The 9403-nt window shown below is 42.8% G+C and overlaps 1 non-coding gene across 1 annotated transcript; it reads left to right on the forward strand.

Moving 5' to 3' along the window:
- The first annotated feature begins 525 nt into the window (after positions 1–525).
- Positions 526–607, forward strand: trnas-uga (transfer RNA serine (anticodon UGA)). Its single transcript has one exon. It is a non-coding gene; the product is annotated as a tRNA-Ser (tRNA).
- The last annotated feature ends 8796 nt before the right edge of the window (positions 608–9403 follow it).

Consider the following 9403-nt stretch of genomic DNA (forward strand, 5'->3'; position numbering starts at 1 on the left):
TCCGTCAAGACGATTTCAAGTTCCAAATCTTTGGTTCATCTTCCCCTTTTGCGCTCACAAATTCATTACCTGATGTCAGAACTTACGGATTAGTTGCTGGATCCATTCATGTAAATTGGTTCTGCATTCTTTCTAATTCCGATATTGTTTTTACGAATGTAGCTAGTGTTTATGGACTAAGCATCAATATTTCTAATACCATATTTCGATGAATATTAAAACACAACAGCATATCTAATTTGGCACCAGATGATGAGCAATTGAGTCAAAATCGATCGGACGCAGTGAGACAATGATTCTCTCTTCGTGTGGTGTACATCCGTGACTCTATAATTCTACGAAGAATCATTCCCATAACTTCAGCTGTGTCAGAATCTAGTTTGCGGTGAAAGCCTGTCAATCTGCGAAGGTACCGTTCGTCTGGGTCTCTGCAAAGGATTTGGCGAAATCTTTGGGTCTTGACAATTTGTTCTTCCAACAAATGAATTCAGTTATTTTACTATGAAAATTAACAGGCTTGCCGCAGCTGTGATGGCCGAGAGGTTAAGGCGTTGGACTTGAAATCCACTGGGGTTTCCCTGCACAGGTTCGAATCCTGTTCACAGCGTAGAATCTTTTAAAAGTCATTAATTCATTTGCAGAATTTGAATTTCGTGGAGCTTGAGCTTTGCATTCAATCGAAAGTAAATTTTCAACTGTGAAGAATCCGAAGTAATTTCAAGACTGACCCAGTCATCTAATTGAATAAATTATGTGTCGAGACACAAAAAGCCACCAACTTCCAACACGAATCAGTGTCAACACATTTGTCGAACTGTCATGAAATTTGGATGTTCGGGGGGTGGAATTCAGCAAAACAAGAAGCAATGCAATACATTTACCTGCAGGTGATGACATATTTTTCAGGATCAGTTGAAAGTCAAGCTGAGAAAGTTCAACCTAATTTACAGCTGACTCTCAAGGCCAATAATCTATTATATCAGCAGTCAATGAATTAGAAAAAAGCAATTCCATGTGTGGAAAGGAACTCGACTGATTCAGGTTCCTGGCTTGCGATGTGAAAAGGCAAGGCGATATCAGCGGAGTAGAATCTTCTGGAAATATTAGAAATGGAATGTTAACGGTCTTCTGCTGTCCACATTCGTAAGAAACTGTGCATTAAGAACTGAAATTGAAAATTAACGATGAAAATCAGACTTAGCCCTCTGTTTGTGGTGTAGCATTGTTCAGAACAATTGGTTGTTGTTGAGGCTAAAATTGACCAAAATAATCGATGGGGAACTTATCCACGGCCTTCGTTGGAGCGGTTGGTGTGGAGAGGTCAGCTTGAAGAACCAAATGCCAATTATTCATCATGGCTGTCTGAATTGCTTAGTTAAACATACTCCCAGTTTAATGAAAAAATGTTTTGCTATCGGAGCTAGATGTTTTCGTGTCAGCATGTTCAGATATGAGAAGACACTCCATGGAGTAGATGTGACTTAAATATTGACTCTAACGTCAGAGATGTTGACACATTTCTGCACCAGAACAGCACTACCATTGGTATCAAATCAAACTGAACAAAGGACTAGTCACTTCGACATTTCCTGTCTGCAGACTCTGCCAATAGACCGTTCAGGCCCGATGTAGGAATAGGGCGTGGTGACATCTGTTCGCAAGTGGATCACTTCATTCTTGCTCACGATCCGTAAACAGTAATTCATTTTGAACTACTTAGCCATCAGCATGGTAAGTGGTACATAATGCACAGGTTTGCTTCTCGAAAGAAAGAGCGAAATCTTATTCAATGCAGACGCAAATTCAAGTTGTCCCTGGTCGGCCAGAAGACAGATGTCGCGAAACAAAGTGAATACAGAAAACAATCAATGTTTTCTGGGAGTCAAAAAGATGTACTGGAAGAACGGAAACATATATTTGGAACTAAAGTCACATACCACTTCCACAGACTAACGGTGTTCTTGAACCGTTATCTTAATTTGACCTTCAGGTCCACCATTGCTGCAAAAATTATGTTAACAACTCAGAACTTTGTGTTCTTTGATATTCTCTCCTTCATGTTTCTCTTGATTTTAAAACTCAAACCGAGCAATAGTAATGCGCCCTACTTCATTTGCAAAGATCAGAAGAAGATCAATTTATAAGAGAACAGAAATAAAGCTACGTCTGTCTTTCGAGAGAAAACACAGTTACCATTTAGACTCCAAAAAGTCTTCTTCAGAAGTCTGCGCAATGAACTCGAAATAGTAGACCGAAAATGAAAAAAAGATGCCAAAATGCCGCGAATACACCACCCGCAAGTGCCTCAAGTCCTACTCGAATATGCCGTATTATTACCATCAGCATCAGTGGAGAAGGGAACAAAGCTCATTCTGCAGTTGTCAACCTGTTATGACGTAGTTTGTAAAGTCAGAAATCTGATTCGGTAAAAAGCGGGATGAGAGCGGGATATAGGAAGTCTGAAAAAAGCAAGTGCGTGCTTTGCTTTGAAGAAGGTTGGCAGTGATGAAAATGGAAATTAACTACAGTAAGGGGGGCTGAATTAATACTCAGAATCGTTGCAACACACAGGGACGCAATTCTTTTTGCTAGGTTTCTGTTCTGCCATTTTATAATCACGACTGCTGTCGGGTTTGGTTTCCATTCCAAGCTTAGGTGACAGCCTGATGGAAGTTTGCACATTCGCCCAATTTCTGTGTGGTTGCTCTGGTTTGCTGCCACATTCTAAACATTTGCAGGTTATTTGGAATCGCCATTGAACGCACACGGTTACAGAGACAGTGATGTCTCTGTAATAGGAGTGTCTGGATAGGACGTACTTCAGAGGATTTTTGTGAACTTAAATAGACAGAGTGGGGTTAGTCTGCTGTTTCCTGGGTGAGCTACATGGACAGAGAGTGGTCAGGGTCTTCTTCCCTGAGGGAGATACGTTGACAGAGTTGGGTTAGTTGCTCTTACCTGTTTCAGTCACGCAGATACAGTAGGGTCAGTCTGCCTTTCCCTGGGCGAAATTCTTTCACAGAGTGGTGACAGTCTGCTCTTCCCTGCCTGAGTGAAATAGAAAGAGCGGGGTCAGTATTCTCTTCCCTCGATAATTTATGTTGACAGTCTGGCTTCCGTCTGCTCTTCCCTGGCGAGTTACATTGGTAGAGTGGGGTTAGTGTTCATTCATTGGGTGAGTGCCATAGACGGAATGGGATCAGTCTGCTCTTCCCTGAGGGAATTACATTTATAGAGTGGGGTCAGACTGCTCTTCAGAGAATGACTTATATTGACAGTGTGGAATCAGTCTGCTGAGTTACACTGAAATTGTGGGGTCAGTCTGTCCTTCCCTGGGTGAGTAACACTGACTGAGTGGCGTCAGTTTGCTCTTCCCTCAGTGAGTTACATTGACAGAGTGGCGTCAGGAGTGGCGTCTTTGAGGAGTTGACAAAAGTAACTCGTCCCCTACATCTTTGGGATAATTAGGGATGGGCAGTGAATCTTATCTCATTGAAAGACAACTGTGTCCCAGAAATGCATTTCTAATAATTGCATGTACTAATTCGACGGGAATAACTTGAGGAGAAGTGCAGGGTAGAATAATTAAAGTCAAATGCACTGATGCCGAGGAGACATGACACAAGATGTGAATGTGGAGCTAATGGTGCAAGGCTCAGTGTCAGTGCTATTGGTTCAGCATTTATTTCTCACTGTTCGCAATGACTCACACTCCGATTTTAACACTTTTCCAAGAGTAGAAATGAAAAATGGGTGGATATTGACAGACAGAGTGTGGGATAATGTAGAAGAGAGTGAGATGGTACAGAGAGACAAAGGGAGACAAACAGAAATTCTCCATTCACCATGGCTGCTCATTCACATAAAGGCGAAGAAAAAGGTAATGAAGGCCAACCTTTCACCAACTCAGGGCAACAGCAACAGCATTACAGCCGATAAAGGAATTTTGCATTTTTACAGATGACGTCTGTCAGCTAATGAGAGATTCTGGTAAGTATGCTGTTTCACGAAGTGAAATTGACAATTACCCAGGCAATAAAACAATAAAAAGCATACGTAGCCTGAATCTGTGATATGAAACATGAAACCTCTTTGTCTCCACAGATGCTGTCAGGCCCTGCAGAGTTTCTCTGTCAGTTCCTGTTGTTGATTCAGGTTTCCAGGATTCGCACTTCTTTGTTTGATGCTGGTCTGAATCCTGTTTGTGGCAATACTCCATTCATTGCCAGTTCCATTCAACATTCCCTGCTTTGGGAAGGTTGTCAGTTAGCAAAGCCTTGGCTACTGCACTGGCATCCTGGTTAGACGTGGGAGCACTTCCACCCGTTGGGAAAACATCAACTATTACCAGACAATGCCTTTTCCCTTCGCTGGGTGTTAGTTCAATAAAATCCATCTGTAAATGTTCAAAGGGTCTTTGGGATTGGGGGTGTTCTGCCTGATTCATTTGTATTCCCCTCCCCACATTATTAATGGCACAGATAACACATTATTCACATTATTTTTATGAATAATGAGTAAATCGCTTTCTGTACCAGCGTGCTGAAATATTGTCGTACATCCCCACATTTGACACATGGTCCTTACCGTGTGTAATTTTGGCATAGAAAGGGAATAAAGATCTAGGTAGACAGGGTTTACCCTTGGGGCCACACCACACCCATTCCCTCATTCTGCACCATGCCCTAGTCCATTCACGCTTCTCCTTCGATGTGGCCTGCGAACTGTAACTCCCATAAGTCTGCTTTGGATTACAAATATTTGACATACACATGTCAAACTGATCACTTAGCGGCGATTGGCTGCCGTCCTTGCCGCTGAGTCTACATTTTCATTGCCTTGAGAAATTGAATCATAATTTTTCCTGTGGGCTTCACATGTACATACAGTGATTGATTTAGGCAATCGGGTTGCTTTCAGGACGTCAGAGATCAGGCCATGTTATGTGATTGGCTTTCCAGTGGAGGTCAAGAAGCCCTTGTTCTTCCACAGAGATCCAAAATTATGTACAACCCCGAATGAATATCTGCTGTCGATGTAAATATTCACTGTTCTTCCTTCAGCCAATCTGCATACCTCAATCAAGGCAATCAGCTCTGCTGCTTGCGCTGACAGATGAGAAGGAGGTGATCCCGCTTTGACGACCTCGTGGGTAGTTGCTACAACATACCAGACACTGGCCTATCTCTTTGCTTCTGAATGCTGACCTATCCACAATAAAACGCGGTATACAGATTCTAAATTGGTGAATCCTACACGTCTGGTCTCGGGCGTCAAATGTCATTAATTACAGCGACACAGTCATGTGGGTCTCCGTCTCCTTATGTGGGGAGAAGACAAGCAGCATTAAGGACGTTACATCGCTTTATTGTCATGTTAGGCTTCTCCAATAGCATAGCATTGTATGTGAGCCAAGGTCCTGCCGACATGTGTGCTGTGTTTTGCTCAGAAAGCAGTAAGGATACTGCATTGGAACCAGTCGGTTAAATTCAACAAAGCCGACTATGTCCCTGGAAGCTGCAACAGCCTTTTCAAATGCAGGCACGACACGGAGGCATTTATGCAATCCTGCCGTTACGGAATCTAAGTTGAGGCGATAAATAAACTACTGGCCTCAATTTTCCACACTTAATTCTGCATCAGCACAGATGTCATGCAGACACGCTTCTCATCCACTGTTTGTACAAAAGGCTTGTTTGGATATTGAATCCCAGTGTCGGTGTAGTTTGGAGTGCCATTTCAATTCAACAAAGGCACGCTAGGCCTCAGGGGTCACTGCAACGGACTCGAGCTCTGTAAACCTGAACCATGAGCTATGTCACTTTTGGGCTCCTAAAGGATTGCGTAATGCGGGTTAAACATTCTAAGTAACATTGCATGACCAAAAATGATAGCAATTGTTTCTTCATGTGAGGCTTTGAATTTTGCTGTTTTGCTTGAACTCTGTCTTTCCTTGTTCAGATATTAAGTGACCTAAGAACTTCAACTGTTGTTCCACAAGTTGTAGTTTTGCGAGACTGGATGGCAGAGCATCGTAAGCCTACATTTCTCACATTGTTTCTCTGTTAATTAAGCATTCGTTTATATACTGCAGAAGCGCTGACACCCCCAAGCCCGGTTAAAACAAGAGTCTCCAGACTCCTGTGTAGAGCTTCGTTAATTATGGTGGGAACTCACAGTAATCTTGAAAATGTCACGTGAAAGTGTACTATTGGCCTTTGAATGGAAAAGTGATCCAGAATTGAGTGTCGGCGTGTAACGGTACACAAAACAAAACATTTGCTAAATCCACAATAGAGAGCCATTTATATCCGATGGAATTTGAGTCAATATAATATAGGGGTTGGGAACATTTGGGGTATGCGGAACAACAGCGTTATTGATAACATGCAGGTCATGAAAAAACCTCCATTCCCCCGATTCACCTGGAATGTTTGCCTTTTTGAACGAAAAAATGGGTGTTCTCACCAGTGATTATTCACGGGGGTTTATCACTCCAGCCTATAAGAGAGATTCAAAGACTGGGGTAATTTCTTTCTCAGCCTCGGGTTTTAACGGCTCTTTTGCTTTGCAAGGACGATACTCAGACTTCGGGGTTATTCTTAACGGTTCGTATGAGCCCCACATCGTTTTTGCCTTTTGCCCTGAAATCAGTTGGGACCCTTCTTAATCTTGGGTCCGAAAAATCTACCATAGGTAAACTCCAGATGATACCCCTGGCGGTGATTACCTGGACTGTCCTGTCTGCCTGAGTTAGCCAATTTAGTTTCTTCCTATACGTCTTTATAACTGCATTTAGGCAGATACCCACATCGACCCTGAAGATACAATCTTTCGTTTTTTGGGCCTGTCGTACCCATGGTCCAAAATTCTGACACCTGTCGCTGGATGCTTTCGCCAATGATATGTGAGGAAAAGAGCCTTCCACATCAAACACACAGGGTCTACGTACCGTCATAGGTACTTTAAAAAGTTTAAAGTGACAGCACATCGGTGATCATTCCAATAAAATTCGCACAATAACAACTGATCTGGTTTAATCAATCTCCTGTACCAATCCTTCTCTTATGATTTGTCAGGACCATCGCAGTGTGTGTGTGTGTGCTGTGGAGTGCAGCATATTTTCAGCAAGAAAATCGGTGTTAATGGGATTACCATTGCTACTTGCTTCCTGGGTGAGTGAACCGCTCACGTAACCTATCGCTCTCTGACATGCATCAGTGGTCGTGATTCATATTTTCCAGCCTGCACTGTTAAATATTCTTTTTGTATTACTTGCAAACCCGTCAGGGTACTGCGCAAATCCGACCCCAGTCTCACTATAAGATCCCGAGACATCAGATTTACAGAACAGGATTCCGATAACAGAAATGAGAATTGGAATGTTGCCCCATTACTAGTTTCACACAATAGGGGTGCGGTCAATCTCTCTCGTGTCACGACTCCTGACGTACCCATTGAGTTGAGGAAGCTTCCGTTTATCTTTATTTGCGTCGACTCTCTGAACTGCCTTGATTTATGAACTGAATATGTTGCCCTTGTATCTTCCAATAAAGTAAGAGGTGGACCTTCCACATATAACATAGATGTAAGCATTGACTTATATGCATCATCGTTGTACTGAAAATATAGTTCACGCTTTGCAAACTCAGTGCTCAGTATAGACGTGGGACGTGTTTCAGTGCCCATAAGGTTAGTAGTAGAGATGAGCATAAGCGAGTTTTCGTTGCCAAGCATAAAGCTAAGAGGCTTACCTGTAACTTTGGGGCTGCCCACCTCCACCTCAGCCTTCCTCCATTAGCCACCCTGCTGCACAGCCTCCAGGGCCGATTGAGGCTGTCTGGGAGTGCACTGCCTCACTCAGTGGTCCATTGCTCTGCAAACAAAGCACCCGCCAGATTTACCTCTGCCAACCCTTCTTTTCACGCAGCACCTCCTTCCAACGGCTGGGCGACCATTTGCATCATAGTAAGCTGAGCTTTATTTGTTTGTTGTTCCATCTTTAATGTCCGTTTCTCCTTCTCTTGGGCCAGAAAGTTTTCAGCATGTAGCGCGTTCCATCAAATCCAGGTTTCCCGTGTCCCAGGTAATACATTGGCAAGACGCCTCATATAATGGGCGCATGATAGCTTTCACATATTCCCTTTAAAGTACAATTCGCTTCTTCTTATCAACACTTCAATGTCAGTGGCCTGAAATATTCGAGTTCCTTTCCAGATATGGAGTTGTTTTTATTTCTAATTCCTTGGCTGTTGGTGTGGTAGTTTGCTGGCCTTGTAAGTCTGCTATTAGTTCGGTTTAAATTAACATAGATTTTCTTTCTGTCTGCAACACTTGCCCTCTGCAAAGTCAGGCCCTTACTTTTTTGTTTCCCTGTGGTTTTATTGGTTTCAAAAGAAATGTTAATTTTCCATTGCAATAGACATCACATGATTTTTACAGGTTGCTGCAACATTGAGGGCCGAAGTGCCTGTACTGCACTGTAACGTTCTATGTTGTAAGATACATTTCCTGCTGGTTTTCGATGTCTCTCCTCACTATGGAAACTTCCAGACACATCTTCCAGTGATGTGTCAGCACTTCATTGAATCCAGACAACTGTAAGTTCCTGTTGAGAATGTGATCTCTCTACAATGGAGAGAGGAAAACAGAGTCGGTGACAAAGCTGAGATCACTTAAGTTCTGTCCAGAATCAACAAACATTACCCCGGTCTTCCAGTGTCCTGTTACTTTAACATTGCATTGTGTACCCAAGCCATCATACCAGTCTCTGGTCTGCTGCAGTTCTTCTTCAAGGCACAGGGCAAGCTGGAAGATCGGCAACTCATTTTCTACTGAAAGACCATGCAGATTTCAGGACCCAACATCGGGTTCAATCATTTTGGATCCTGTCCGCCCTCTTCCACATTTTTCACCCAGCCATACATCCCATCAGTTCCGAACACGAATCTTTGGACTCGAAGCGTTAACTGTCCTTTCTCATCATAGATGGACAAGAGCTGCTGATTTTGTTCAGACATTTTGGCATTTCTTAAAAGAACATTTCTTTTTCAATTGTAATCGCAAGACTGCAGGAACCGTCTGATTGCAGGAGGAGAAGTTCACAGGAGATGAAAATAATGCCAAGGGCTGGACCATTCCCATTGTGAAGGTAGATGAGCTAAGCTGGGGCTGTGTAACTAAGCACAGAGAAGGCTGAGTGAGAAACTGATTAACATGCACATATTATGAAGAGGATAGATATTTATGACAAGGATGAGGCTTTTCGGGAAGGAATAATAACCAGTGACATAGTTGAAAAGCAGGAGAAAAGCGGTTTAGAGGAGATTTAGGAAGAACGCCTTCACCCATAGAGTGTTGTTAATCTGGAATTTCTTATCTGAACGTGTGGTAATGCTAAGTG

Source organism: Chiloscyllium plagiosum, unplaced genomic scaffold (genome assembly GCF_037043375.1).
Source record: "Chiloscyllium plagiosum isolate Xiang-an unplaced genomic scaffold, Cpla_swu_hap1 HiC_scaffold_46, whole genome shotgun sequence".
Lineage (NCBI taxonomy): Eukaryota > Metazoa > Chordata > Chondrichthyes > Orectolobiformes > Hemiscylliidae > Chiloscyllium > Chiloscyllium plagiosum.